Source organism: Leucoraja erinacea, chromosome 24 (assembly GCF_028641065.1).
Source record: "Leucoraja erinacea ecotype New England chromosome 24, Leri_hhj_1, whole genome shotgun sequence".
In the NCBI taxonomy this organism is placed as follows: Eukaryota; Metazoa; Chordata; class Chondrichthyes; order Rajiformes; family Rajidae; genus Leucoraja; species Leucoraja erinaceus.
This window is the reverse complement of record NC_073400.1, coordinates 31,186,778-31,202,354: the sequence shown is the minus strand read 5'-3', so window position 1 is coordinate 31,202,354 and position 15,577 is coordinate 31,186,778.

Genomic DNA, 15,577 nt, shown 5'->3' with positions numbered 1-15,577 from the left:
TCACTTCCGGTCCGCCAGCCGCCCCGCAATGTTGTCACTTCCGGGCCCCCCAGTCGCCCACCCGTCATGCGTGCCTCACTGCTCCCCGCAATGCTGTCACTTCCGGTCCGCCAGCCGCCCCGCAATGTTGTCACTTCCGGGCCCCCCAGGCGCCCACCCGTCATCCGTGCCTCACTGCTCCCCGCAATGCTGTCACTTCCGGTCCGCCAGCCGCCCCTCAATTGCGTCACCTCCGGGTCCCTGAGGCCATTCAGGCCCATCGAGTCGAGTCTACTCCGCCATTCCATCATGGCCGATCTAAACCCCCATTCTCAACAAGGCCTCTCCACCCTGAAACGTCATCCTTCTTATCCAGCTTTACACAGGATTGTACAGGTTAGATGCAGGAAACATAGAAACATAGAATAATATGGATTATGTAACAGGTGATCTATCACCAATAATCTGTTTAAGAAAGAACTGCAGATGCTGGAAAAATCGAAGGTAGACAAAAGTGCTGGAGAAACATAGAAAATAGGTGCAGGAGTAGAGGCCATTCGGCCCTTCGAGCCTGCACCACCATTCAATATGATCATGGCTGATCATCCAACTCAGTAGTACAGCAGTAGCTATGGAGCGAAGGAAATAGGCAACGTTTCGGGCCGAATCCCGAAGGGGTTCGGCCCGAAACGTTACCTATTTCCTATGCCCTAGCTTTCATAGAAACATAGAAAATAGGTGCAGGATTAGGCCATGATCATGTTATGATCATGGCCAATCATCCAACTCAGTATCCCGTACCTGCCTTCTCTCCATACCCCCTGATCCCTTTAGCCACAAGGGCCACATCTAACTCCCTCTTAAATATAGCCAATGAACTGTGTGGCCTCAACTACCCTCTGTGGCAGAGACCTCCAGAGATTCACCACTCTCTGTGTGAAAAAAACATCTTGGGGGGGGGGGGGGGGGGGGGGGGGGGGGGGTCCAGAACCAGGGGTCACACACAGTTTAAAGAATAAAGAATAAACTTAGATGAGGAGCAACGTCTTCATTCAAAGAGAGTTGTGAATCTGTGGGATTCTCCGCCACAGAGAAGGCGTTGGAGAATGGGGTTGAGAGGGATAGATTGGCCATGATCGATGGGCCGAATGGCCTAATTCTGTTCCCATGACTTATGAACTCAGCGGGCCTGGGGGCATCTCTGGAGAACATGGATGGGTGACATCTGAAGGAGGGTCCCGACCTGAAACGTCACCTGTCCATGTTCTCCAGAGATGCTGCCTGACCCGCTGAGTTACTCCAGCACTTTGTGTCTTTTTTTGTAAACCAGCATCAGCAGTTCCTTACGTCGAGAGAAATACCGATGTATATAGACATTAGGACATAACAGCTCAGAAACAGGCCATTCGGCCCACACTGTCTGTGCCCAAAATTATGCCAATCTAACCTGCTTAGTATGGGAGTCAGGGATTATGGGGAGAAAGCAGGAAAATGGGGTTGGGTGGGAAAGATAGGTCAGCCAAGATTGAATGACAAAGTGGACACGATGGGCCGAATGGCCTAATTCTGCTCCTATAAACTTATGACATTTTGTGCTAAAGGGCTTGTTCTTGTGCTGTATATGTTCCTGTCTCTGTAATTGCAACCATTAAAAACCACCAGATTGTTGCAAAAACTAATGTGGTTCACTAAGGACTTGGATTGGACCAGTACGCTGGGCCTACTTCCACTCGTATACAATGAAGTTATAACTAATCCCATCTGCCTGTACATGATCCATATCCCAACTAACAATGGCCTGTTTCCTTTATCATCGTTACTTTTTTGCACATCTTTCAATCATTTTTCATTGTCTCTCTATAACATCGCCTACACCTCTCGATTCCCCTTTCTCTAACTAGTCTGAAGAAGGGTCTCGACTCGAAACGTCACCCATTCCTTCTCTCCAGAGATGCTGCCTGCCCCCCTGAGTTACTCCAGCATTTTGTGTCTATCTTTGGTTTAAACCAGCATCTGCAGTTGCTTGGGAGGCACAAAAAGCCGGAGTAACTCAGCGGGACAGGCAGCATCTCTGGAGAGAAGGAATGGGTGACGTTACGAGTCGAGACCCTTTGTTCAAGATTCAAGAGAGTTTATTGTCATGTGTCCCAGATAGGACAATGAAATTCTTGCTTCGCTTCAGCACAACAGAACATAGTAGGCACAGATCAGTGTGTCCATATACCATTGTACAAATATATGCACACATGAATAAATAAAACAGATAAAGTGCGATTAAACATATAATGGGCTATTAATGTTCAGAGTTTTGTTTGAGTTGAGTTCAGTAGCCTGATGACTGTGGGGAAGAAGCTGTCTCTGAACCTGGTCGTTGCAGTCTTCAGGCTCCTGTACCTTCTACCCGAAGGTAGCGGGGAGATGAGTGTGTGACCAGGATGGTGTGGGTCCTTGATGATGCTGCCAGCCTTTTTGAGGCAGCGACTGCGATAGATCCCCTCGATGGTAGGGAGGTCAGAGCCGATGATGGACTGGGCAGTGTTTACTACTTTTTGTAGTCTTTTCTGTTCCTGGACAGAGTTACTCCAGCATTTTGGGTTTACCTTCAATTTAAACCAGCATCTGCAGTTCTTTCCTACACACATCTGCAGTTGCTTCCTACACATCCATACTCCTCCACTCCCTGAATGATGTACCTGTCTAAATGCCCCAAGAACTCTGAGGATTGCATTGAGAATCAGGGTAGAGTGAATTCTGATGTAGGGTCTTCAGTCTGCACTGTTAAGTCTGATCATCTCTCTACGGATGCTGCCTGACCAGTTGAGAACTTCTACCATTTCCTCTTTTTGTTTCACGTTTTTGGCATCTGCAGTTTATTTACCGAGTTTCATTACTAGGTTAACTGTTCAATCCGAGAATAAATGCGGACAAACAATAGATATTTGCCTTGTCAGTGACACCCACATCCTGTGGGATAGTGACGGAGGGGTGGGGGGTGTTTTGTTTGAAGCACATCCTCGCTCACAGGTAAATAGTACAATAGCAAGAGTCAATAGACAATAGACAATAGGTGCAGGAGTAGGCCATTTGGCCCTTCGAGTCAGCACCGCCATTCAATGTGCTAATGGCTGATCATCCCCAATCAGTACCCCGTTCCTGCTTTCTCCCCATATCCCCTGACTCCGCTATCTTTAAGGGCCCTATCTAGCTCTCTCTTGAAAGCATCCAGAGAACCGGCCTCCACTGCCCTCTGAGGCAGAGAATTTCACAGACTCACCACTCTCTGTGAGAAAAAGTGTTTCCTTGTCTCTGTTCCAAATGGCTTACTCCTTATTCATAAACTGTGGCCCCTGGCTCTGGACTCCCCCAACATCGGGAACATGTGGAGTCCTATGTGGAGAGGATGTTTCCACTAGTGGGAGAGTCTGGGACTAGAGGTCACAGCCTCAGAATTAAAGGACGTTCCTTTAGGAAAGAGATGAGGTGAGCCAGAGATGGTGAATCTGTGGAATTCATTGTCACAGACGGCTGTGTAGGCTACGTAATTGGATATTTTTTAAAGGCCAAGATAGATAGATTCTTGATTAGTACGGGTGTCAGGGGATATGGGGAGAAGGCAGGAGAATGGGATTGAGAGGGAAAGATAGATCAGCCATGATTGAATGGTGAGTGGACTTAATGGGCCAAGTGGCCTAATTTGCTCCTATCCCTTATGATCAGGAATAAAAATAAGGAATGAAGAACCAAATAACTAAATACAAGTACATACAATTATGAGAGGCATAGCTAGGGTGGAATCAAGTTAGGGTGGCACGGTGGCGCAGCGGTAGAGTTGCTGCCTCACAGCGCCAGAGACCCTGGTTCGATCCTGACTATGGGTGCTGTCTGTACGGAGTTTGTACGTTCTCCCCGTGACCTGCGTGGGTTTTCTCTGGGTGCTCCGATTTCCTCCCGCACTCCAAAGACGTGCAGGTTTTTAAATTGTGAAGGGCGGAACGGCAGATGCTGGTTTAAACCTGGCACTAGACACAAAAAGCTGGAGTAACTCAGCGGGTCAGTCAGCATCTCTGGAGAAAGGACACTTTTCGCCTGCTTTCTTTTATCCAGAGATGCTGCCTGACCCGCTCAGTTACTCCAGCTTTATGTATCTAACCCTGGTTTGTATGTTATTTATTTTCTGCAAGTTGTTCCTAGTGTGTGGGATAGAAATAGTGTGAACGGGTGATTGCTGGTCGGCATGGACTCGGCGGGCCGAAGGGCCAGTTTCCATGTTGTATCTCTAAACTAAACTGTATCTCCTAGACTGTAGAACAGCATCCCTCTTCCCATCAGCACTGTCCCCTCCATCGACTCCTTTAAGTCGAGACTATAAACTAATCTTTACTCTCAAGCCTTTCTTGACCTCCTCTGAGCGAGGGCTATATGTATGTAGTGATGTATGTATTTAATGTTATACTATTCTTGTAGCAATGTAAAGCACTTTGGCCAACGAGAGTTGTTTTTTAAATGTGCTATATAAATAAAAGTGACTTGACTTGACTTAACTAAACTGAACCTTTTTCTCAGGGTGGAAATATCAAATGTTGAATGAAGGAACTGCAGTTGTTGTTTGACAGAAAAAGGCACAAAATGCTGTAGTAACTCAGCGGATCAGGCAGCATCTCTGGAGAACATGGATAGATGACAAGGTTACACAAAAAAGCTGGAGAAACTCAGCGGGTGCAGCAGCATCTATGGAGCGAAGAAAATAGGCAACGTTTCGGGCCGAAACCCTTCTTCAGACATTTTGGATTGTCAAAAGACATCCAAGACATTGTCATCATGGATAGATGACATTTTGGGTCGGGGCCCTTCAGACTGAGACCTGAAACGTCACCTATCCATGTTCTCCAGAGATGCTGCCTGATCCACCAGCACTTTGTGTGTGGCAATATTCTTGTTACTGAGGGAGTGCAGTATAGGTTCACGAGGTTAATTCCCGGGATGATGGGACTGTCATATGTTGATAAAATGGAGCGGCAGGGCTTGTATACTCTGGAATTTAGAAGGATGGGGGGGATCCTATTGAAACATATAAGATTATTAAAGGTTTGGACGCGCTAGAGGCAGGAAACATGTTCCTGATGTTGGGGGAGTCCAGAACCAGGGGCCACAGTTTAAGAATAAGGAGTAAGCCATTTAGAACGGAGATGAGGAAAAACTTTTTCATACAGAGAGTTGTGAGTCTGTGGAATTCTCTGCCTCAGAAAGCAGTGGAGACCAATTCTCTGGATGCTTTCAAGAGAGTGTTATATAGAGCTCTTAAAGATAACGGAGTCCGTGGATATGGGGAGAAGGCCTGATTGGGGATGGTCAGCCATGATCACAGTGAATGGCGGTGCTGGCTTGAAGGGCCGAATGGCCTACTCCTGCATCTGTTGTCTATTATCAAGTACTAGCAGGCATTGCTTTATGGTGAGAGAGGCAAAGTTTGAAGGAGATGTGCAGGGCGGGTTTTTTTACACAGAGGATGCTGAGTGCCTGGAACATGCTGCCGGGGGTGGTGGCAGACACAATAGTGGCATTTAAGAGACTTTTGTATAGGCACATGGATATGCAGGCAGTGGAGGGATATGGATCACATGTTGGGCTAACGAGAGTTGATCTTAGCATCATGTTCGGCACAGACATTGTGTGCCGATGGGCCTGTTCCTGTGCTGTACTTTAGGTTAGTTTACAGATACAGCACAGAAACAGGCCCTTCGGCCAACCAAGTCCGCACCGACCAGCGATCCCTGTACGTTAATGGGCATGTCCCACTTAGGTGATTTATTAGGTGACTACAGGCGACTAGGCTGTCACCACATGGTTGCTGGGTAACGCCTGTATGGTCGTGAAGTCGTCTCCTCAAGTCGTCCAAATAGTCGTAACGTTTTTCTGGTCGCCGCTGGATTTTGAAATGTTCAAAACTTTTCGGCGACGGTGGGCTTGACGCCAATGAGCGTAGCTCGACTTCTCCCGACGTAGGTGCTGTCATAGGTTGGTGCCAGTGCTGGCTTCAGTCAATTCCATTGGAGACTACCGACGACAACCGGCGACAGGTACCGGCGACAGGTACCGGCGACTGAATTGGCTTCAGTTGTCTTCACTTGTCGCCGACAGGGTGTCGCGGGTGGACGCAGGTTGTGGTAGGCGTGGTCGTAGGTTGACGTCCTAATGGGTTGTCGGTAGCTTGCCGTCGACTAGGTGGAAGGTTGTTGTAGACATTGTCATAAGGGAGTCCAGTCACCGGTTTTTCGGAGACCTGCAATGACTATGACAGTCGCCAAAAAAATCGCCTTAGTGGGACAGGCCCATAGCACTATCCTACACACACTAGGGACAACTTACATTCATATATTCTCATACCAAGCTAATTAACCTACAAACCTGTACATCTTGGGAGCGTGGGGGGAAACCGAAGATCTCGGAGGAAACCTACGCAGGTCACGGGGAGAACGTGCAAACTCCATACAGACAGCACCTGTAGTCGGGATCGAACCGGGGTCTCTGGCGCTGTGAGGCAGCAACTCTACCACACAGTGCTGCCCACTGTACTGTTGCATTATCTGTGATCGAGTAAGACACACAAAATGGAGGTGGTTTGTAAAGCAACTTTTTTTTCCTTTCAGGTAAAGCCCAGAAGGTGATTTTGGAAGAATTCAGATTCAGTAAAAAAAAATTTTGCACGTGAAATTAATGACTTCCTGTCTCTGGCAACACTGCGTAGTTTTGGTGGCAGCAGGAGCTTGGCGTTGCAAGCCACCATTATGTTGTCAAAGGCATTTCTGTCGTTTTAATCTGCCATGCTCTGACATAAAACTGCCAGAGAGGCGTGAGAGGAAATGCACCAGTTCCGGCATCAGCGGCTCGCGAATGAGAATCGAGGGGCCAGGAGAGTAAACAATCAACACGTTGGCGTTTAAAGGTTTCAACGCAGATCGGCGAGCCAGGAACGAACAAGATTCATCCTCATCCCGCTCAACAAAGCGTGATATCACCTCTGCAACAGCGCGGGGGTGAGGGGCGAGAACAGATTGCTTTATCCGTTTGTTTAATGGACCTCCTTGGCCGCAGTTGGTAACTGAGCTCCCCGTGGTCTGACTTGTCTCGTGAATCTCAAGAGGCTGTGAAGAAAATGGATGGAAGTCGTCTGGGAGACTCGGGAGCTGACGTGTTGGAGGACCAGGTAATTTTATACTTCAAGAGCACTGATGGTTGTTGTGAAGAAGCTGTTCAGGAACCTGGTGGTGGTAGTTTTCAGGCTCCTGTACCTTCCTCAACACTTAACTGGCCTCAGTTCAGGGGGGCTTTAAGGAACGGGCAACAAGTGTCGGTGCATCCTATGGGCAAGGCACGGTGGCGCAGTGGTAGAGTTGTTGTCTCACAGCGCCAGAGACCCGGGTTCGATCCTGACCAAGGGTGCTGTCTGTACGGAGTTTGCACGTTCTACCTGTGACTGCTGGATTTTTTTCCAGGTGCTCCGGTTTCCTCCCACAATCCAGAGACACGCAGGTTGACAGGTTAATTGGCTTCGGGAAATGATCCCAAGTGTGTAGGATGGCGCTAGTGTACGGGGTGATCGCTGGTCGGCGCGGACCCGGTGGGCCGAAAGGCTTGGTTGCTCGCTGTATCTCTCTCGGCTTTTTTTTTTTTTTTTTTTTAAATTCAATTTCAATTTTATTTTTAAATATGTTTTATTATTTATTTATTATTTATCTATCTATCTATCTATATAGATAGGAAATTCAGTCTAATCTAATTCTATTCTATCTAATAGAAGGAAAAACGTTCACCAGGGACTAACTGTACAGAACGTTTTTCCTTCTATTATTTATTATGTAAAATAATATGTGTTATGATTGTGTTTATAATTTGTTTGGTTGCTTTGTTGTTCCGCGAGCATTGCCACTTTCATTTCACTGCACATCTCGTATGTGTATGTGACAAATAAACTTGACTTGACTTGACTATCTATCTATCTATCTATCTATCTATCTATCTATCTATCTATCTATCTATCTATCTATCTATCTATCTATCTATCTATTTATTTATTTATTTATTTATTTATTGATTGTGATTTTTTTTTTTATGATACTGTCTGTAAGGGAAATTCATTTTGTTGTCTCAAATTGAGACAATGACAATAAATTTGAATACAATACAATACAATACAAAGTAAAGTAAAGCTGGAGGATAGAACTAGTGTGCGGGGTGATCGCTGGTCGGCATGGACTTGGCGGGCCGAAGGGCCTGTTTCCACACTGTATCTCTAGCCTAAACTAAACCAAACTAAACTAAACATTGAAGGTAGACAAAAGTGCTGGAGAAACTCAGCGGGTGCAGCAGCATCTATGGAGCAAAGGAAATAGGCAACGCTTCGGGTCGAAACGCTGAAGGAAATAGGCAACGTTTCGGGCCGAAACCCGGAAGGGTTTCGTCCCGAAACGTTGCCTATTTCCTTCGCTCCATAGATGCTGCTGCACCCGCTGAGTTTCTCCAGCACTTTCGTCCACCTTCGATTTTCCAGCATCTGCAGTTCCTTCTTAAACACTAAAACGAAACATTGTCAGGCATGTTTTGAAAGACAATCCTAAATCAAAAGAGGCGGTGGATCTGGAACTCTCTCAAGTAAGCTGCGGAGTGCTTGGTGTGTGAGGTGACAGGCACTATCGACAACTTATCTTTCTCTTTCAGGGGGGTTTCTGATCTGCTCTGTGCTTCCTCGTAGAGCATCTAAAGGTAACTACGATTATATTAGGTTCGTGATTAGAGCGGACGTCAAGGGTTATGGGGACAATAGACAATAGACAATAGGTGCTGGAGTAGGCCATTCGGCCCTTCGAGCCAGCACCGCCATTCAATAACGGCTGATCATCCCCAATCAGTATCCCGGTTCCTGCCTTCTCCCCATATCCCCTAACCCCGCTATTTTTAAGAGCCCTATCTAGCTCTCTTTTGAAAGCATCCAGAGAACCGGCCTCCACTGCCCTCTGAAGCAGAGAATTCCACAGACTCACCACTCTCTGTGAGAAAAAGTGTTTCCTCGTCTCCGTTCTAAATGGCTTACTCCTTATTCTTAAACTGTGGCCCCTGTTTCTGGACTCCCCCAACATCGGGAACATGTTTCCTGCCTCTAGTGTGTCCAAACCTTTACCAATCTTATATGTTTCAATGAGATCCCCTCTCATCTTTCTAAACTCCAGAGTGTACAAGCCCAACTGCTCCATTCTCTCAGCATATGACAGTCCCGACATCTCGGGAATTAACCTTGTAAACCTACGCTGCACTCCCTCAATAGCAAGAATGTCCTTCCTCAAATTAGGGGACCAAAACTGCACACAATACTCCTTGTGTGGCCTCACTAAGGCTCTATACAACTGCAGAAGGACCTCTTTGCTCCTATATTCGATTTGTCGTGTTATAAAGGCCAACATGCCATCAGCCATGATTGAATGGCGGAATGGACTCGATGGGCCGAATGGCTTAATTCTACTCCTGTAACCTGTGAACTAGTAACGGAGTGCTGACTCCAACTGGGGTTGTGAACGTACTGCCCTCATGGCCAAACCGGCATCCCATTAACAGGCACCTAAAGAACCAAGGAACGTGCACAAGGCCAGATCCGAAACGTCACCCATTCCTTCTCTCCAAAGATGCCGCCTGTCCCGCTGAGTTACACCAGTTGTTTGTGTCTACCTTTGGTTTAAACCAGCATCCGCGGTTCCTCCTTGCTCAAGACTGGATTTATTGGACACAAGATCAAAAAGACGAAGCTTTAGCTCATCCCATTTCCCTTTCCCGGCGCAGGGAATGCCGGGCGGCACGGTGGCGCGGCGGTAGAGTTGCTTCCTCACGGCGCCAGAGTCCCCAGTTCGATCCTGACTACGGGTGCTGTCTCGACTGAGTTTGTACGCTCTCCCTGTAACCGCGTGGGTTTTCTCCGGGTGCTCCAGTTTCCTCCCACATTCCAAATACCTGCGTGTCTGTAGCTTAATTGGCTTCTGTAAATTCTAAATTGTCCCCAGTGTGTAGGGTAGTGCTGAGGGGCAGTGAATGTTGGAAAAGCCAAGATAACGGACTGGTCTTTTTTTGAAAATGGCGGCTAAATATGATGACTTGTGTGATCTTTGCAAAATGAAATTTACCGTGTGGTACATAATTGAACAAAGTACCATTAAACCATTAAACCATGATGTTGGTGCCTTTCCAACAACGATGGGAATCCTTCCTAAAATGGACTAATCAATGCAAGATGACACAATGACACTGCCTCACAGCGCCAGAGACCCAGGTTCGATCCTGACCTCGGGTGCTGTCTGTGTGGAGTTTGCACGTTCTCCCTGTGACCACATGGCTTTCCTCCATGTGCTCTAGTTTCCTCCCACGTCCCAAAGACGTGTGGGTTTGTAGGATAATTGGCCCTTTAATTGGCAGTTTCAGTTTTCAGTTCAGTTTAGTTTATTGTCACATGGACCGAGGGACAGTGAATAGCTTCTGTTGCGTGCTGTCCAGTCAGCGGAAAGACAATACATGATTATGAGCAAAGGTAGACAAAAATGCTGGAGAAATTCAGCGGGTGAGGCAGCTTCTATGGAGCGAAGGAATAGATGACGTTTCGGGTCGAGACTTCCTAATCCTTCTTAGGAAGTAGAGGCGTTGGTGTGCATTCTTGGTCGTTGCTTCAATAAGGGAGGATAAAGTGGGATAATGTAGAACTGGGGTGAAGGGGTGATCGATGGTCAGCATGGACTCGATGGGCCGAAGGGTCTGTTCCCATGCTGTAAAGTAAGAGGAGTCATTCTTGGAGCTATAGAGCACAGAAACTAAACTAAACATATATATATATATTTACAATATATTAATATATCAATGATTAAGATGATGGGATTAAAAGTTACATTAGCAAATTTGCAGATGACACAAAACTTGGTGGTATTGTGAACTGCGAAGAGGATGCTAGGAGGTTGCAGGGTGACTTGGACAAGTTGAGTGAGTGGGCAGATGCATGCAGATGCAGCAAGTCCCACGGCCACTTAAAACCGCGCCGGGCGATGTAAGGCCCTGCTCCGGTGCCCGATGTTGGAGCCCCCGGCGGGCGCTAGCAAGTCCGCGGCCATTTAAAGCCGCGCCGGGCGATGTAAGGCTCCGCTCCAGGTCACTCTCAACCCCGCAATTCGAGCGGGAGAAGTCGCCGTTGCCGGTGCCCCGCAAAGCGGTCTCCCACCGGGGACCGGCGAGCTCCCGGTGTCACCATCCACCGGAGTCGGGTCGCAGCAGCTCTCCACGCTCCGAAGCCGGCCAGCTCCACAATGGTAGGTCCGCAGCTCCGCCGGCTCCGTGACTTGAGCCCTCAGTGCCTTCCGGTTGCAGGCCGCTCCACGGTGCTAGGCCCCAACGGCAACGGAGACCCGACAGGGTAAAGGTCAGGTCCCCGTACAGGGAAGAGATCTAAAAGTTTCCCCCACCCCCCACACATACACAGTCAAAAACCCACCACAAACTACACACTCAACAGGACAATAAAATTAAAAAAGACAGACGGACTGCAGAGGCCGCTGCGATGGCGGTCGCGCCACCAACCCACCGGGGGTCCCAACATCAAGACCCGCGGCAGGGCCTTACATCGCCCGTCGCGGCTTTAAGTGGCCGTGGGACTTGCTAGCGCCCGCCGGGGGCTTTGACTTTGACTTCGGGAGAGGAATGGAGAGCAGGGGAGAGACAAGACTTTGCCTTCCATCACAGTGAGGAGGAGATTCACTGTGATGGATGTTTGTGTAAATTGTGTTGGTTGTGTGTCTTGGTTCTTTTCTTGTACGGCTGCAGAAACCACATTTCATTTGAACTTCATGTGAGGTTCAAATGACAAATAAACGGTATTGTATTGTATTGTATTGTAATGTACATAAATGTGAGGTTATCCACTTTGGCAGCAAGAACAAGGAGGTAGGTTACTATCCCAATGGTGTCAGATTAGGAAAAAGGGAAGTGCAACGGGACCTGGGTGCCCTTGTACACCAGTCACTCTGAAAGTAAACATGCAGGTACAGCAGGCAGTGAAAAAATTGACTCGTTCATTAACTCACTTACTCACTCACTCACCACGCACTTCATAGAAAGAATTTGAGTATAGGAGCAGTAAAGAGGTCCCTCTGCAGTTGTACAGGGGCCTGGTGAGACCACATCTGGAGTATTGTGTACGGTTTTGGTCTCCTAATTTGAGGAAGGGCATCCTTGCTATTGAGGCGCGTGTAGGTTCACGAGGTTAATCCCCGGGATGGCGGGACTGTCATATCAGGAAAGACTGGGCTTGTATTCACTGGAATTTAGAAGGATGAGGGGATCTTATAGAAACATATAAAAGTATAAAAGGACTGGACAAGCTAGATGCAGGTAAAATGTTCCCAATGTTGGGGGAGCCCAGAACCAGGGACCACAATCTAAGAATAAAGGGGAGGCCATTTAAAACTGAGATGAGAAAAAACGTTTTCACCCAGAGAGTTGTGAATTTGTGGAATTCTCTGCCACAGAGGACAGTGGAGGCCAAGTTACTGGATGGATTTAGAAGCGAATTAACGGCCTGTCCCACTTGGCTGTCATTCGCACACCCTCTATGCGACCTGCTAGCGTGGGTGGGTAGCACGTGGGTAGCACGGGACGGCCGCATGGAGTGGCGTGGAGGAGTGTGGATTTCGTCCTGCACGAAAAAATCTTCGCGTACCACCGGCCTGTCACGTAACTGACGGCCAAAGTGGAACAGGCCCAAGACCCTAGCGCGGCGCAATGTCCCTCACAGTTTAAGAATAAGGGGTAAGTCATTTAGAACGGAGATGAGGAAACACTTTTTCTCACAGAGAGTGGTGAGTCTGTGGAATTCTCTGCAGGGCGGTGGAGGCAGGTTCTCTGGATGCTTTCAAGAGAGAGCTAGATGAGGCTCTTAAAGTTCACTCACTCACTCACTCACTCACTCACTCACTCACCCACACTCCAGTTTAAATTCCATTTGGAGGAATATTTTGGAGGACCAAGAAACCAAGAAAATAGCGGAGTCAGGGGATATGGGGAGAAGGCAGGAACGGGGTACTGACTGGGGATGATCAGCCATGATCACATTGAACGGCTGTGCTGGCTCGAAGGGGCGAATGGCCGACTCCTGCATCTATCGTCTATTGTCTATAAAACAAAGCAACAGTATTGTCAACAAAAGATTCCGAGCACCGCAGGTTCCCGCTGATCGTATCGAAACACATCTTCCTCTTGCAATGTCATCAGCAATCCAATGCAGCAAAACTAGCAGAGGGAACCACAGCACATCTGATGTTTGTGTGCGGTGAATCTTCAAAAACAGGATGTGTTTGTGTGTGTGTTTGTGTATGTGTCAGCCTGACTTCTCAGCTGTAGACAAGGGCATTTAAATTATCGTCAGATGACTTACCCACTCACCCACACGCAATTACTCCCTCACTCACTCACTCACTCACTCACTCACTGACCCACCCACTTACTCACTCACCCAATAGACAATAGGTGCAGGAGTAGACCATTCGGCCCTTCGAGCCAGCACCGCCATTCAACGTGATCATGGCTGATCATCCACAATCAGTACCCCGTTCCTGCCTTCTCCCCATACCCCCTGACTCCGCTATCTTTAAGAGCCCTATCTAGCTCTCTCTTGAAAGCATCCAGAGAATCTGCCTCCACCGCCCTCTGAGGCAGAGAATTCCACAGACTCACCACTCTCTGTGAGAAAACGTGTTTCCTCGTCTCCGTTCTAAATGGCTTACCCCTTATTCTTAAACTGTGACCCCCTGGTCCAACATCGGGAACATGTTTCCTGCCTCTAGCGTGTCCAAATCCTTAACAATCTTCAGTCGGGGTGGCCTCTGCTCTCTGCTGATAGCCGGATGGAGGAGGTGATCTGGGTCCATGGCACGACGAGATACTGCCAGAGTTGCTGTGTTCCTGAGGAGATGAAGGGGAACAATTAAATTCATGCTTGCTGCAGATTGACAGACTCATTAGATGCACCCACACCCTGCTATAGAAAGGATGCCATTAACTCGTTAAGAGTGCGGGGAAGATTTATGAGGATGATGTCAGGGCTTGATGGCCTGAGCTATAGGGAGCAGTGTGTGGGCTGGGACTTCATGATTTGGAGGGCAAGAGGATGAATTTAGAAGATTGAGGGGGGATCTTATGGAAACTTACAAAATTCTTAAGGGGTTGGACAGGCTAGATGCAGGAAGATTGTTCCCGATGTTGGGGAAGTCCAGAACAAGGGGTCACACAGTTTAAGGATAAGGGGGAAATCTTTTAGGACCGAGATGAGGAAAATATTTTTCACACAGAGAGTGGTGAATCTGTGGAATTCTCTGCCACAGAAGGTAATTGAGGCTACAGTTCATTGGCTATATTTAAGAGGGAGTTAGATGTGGCCCTTGTGGCTAAAGGGATCAGGGGGTATGGAGAGAAGGCAGGGATGGGATACTGAGTTGGATGATCAGCCGTGATCACATTGAATGGCGAATGGTGCAGGCTCGATGGGCCGAATGGCCTACTCCTGCACCTATTTTCTATGTTTCTATGAAAGCTAGGGCATAGGAAATAGGTAACGTTTCGGGCCGAACCCCTTCGGGATTCGGCCCGAAACGTTGCCTATTTCCTTCGCTCCATAGCTACTGCTGCACTACTGAGCTGGATGATCAGCCATGATCATATTGAATGGCGGTGCAGGCTCGAACGGACGAATGGCCTACTCCTGCACCTAATTTCTATGTTTCTACCCTGCTACAGAAAGGATGCCATTAACTCGTTAAGAGTGCGGGGAAGATTTATGAGGATGATGTCAGGGCTTGATGGCCTGAGCTATAGGGAGCAGGTGGGCTGGGACATCATGATTTGGAGGGCAAGAGGATGAGAGGTGATCTTATAGAGGCTTTTTATGGGATGCAGCGTGGAAACAGTCCCTTCGGCCCGCCCTGTCCGTGCCAACCACAATCACCCGTATACTCAGGACTATTTGCAGGAGCCAATTAACCTACAAACCCGCACGTCTTTGGAGGAGACCGGAGCACCCAAAGAAAACCCAGGCGCTCAAGTTCAAGTTCAAATTTATTGTCACATGCACCAATTGAGGTACAGTGATATTTGAGTTACCATACAGCCATACTAAGTTACACGCAACCGCACATAAAATAAAGTTTCACATAAAGATCCACCACAGCGGAATCCACAATCCTCACCTGTGATGGAAAGGGGAAAATGTTCCTCTTTGTTCACCCGTGGTCGGGGCTGTTGGACACTCCGCAGTCGCTGCTGCCCACGGTCCGATGCCCGTACAAACTCCGTACAGACAGCACCCGTAGTCAGGATGGAACCCGGGTCTCTGGCGCTGTGAGGCAGCAACTCTACCCGCTGCACCACCGTGCCACACTATAAGATCACGAGGGGTCCTTGATTTCTTGGTCCTCCAAAATATTCCAAATGGAATTTAAACTGGAGGTGATTGATATCAAGAATGGACAGAGTCTTTTACCCAGGGTGGGGGAATCAAGAACCCGAGGACTTCGGTTTAAGATGA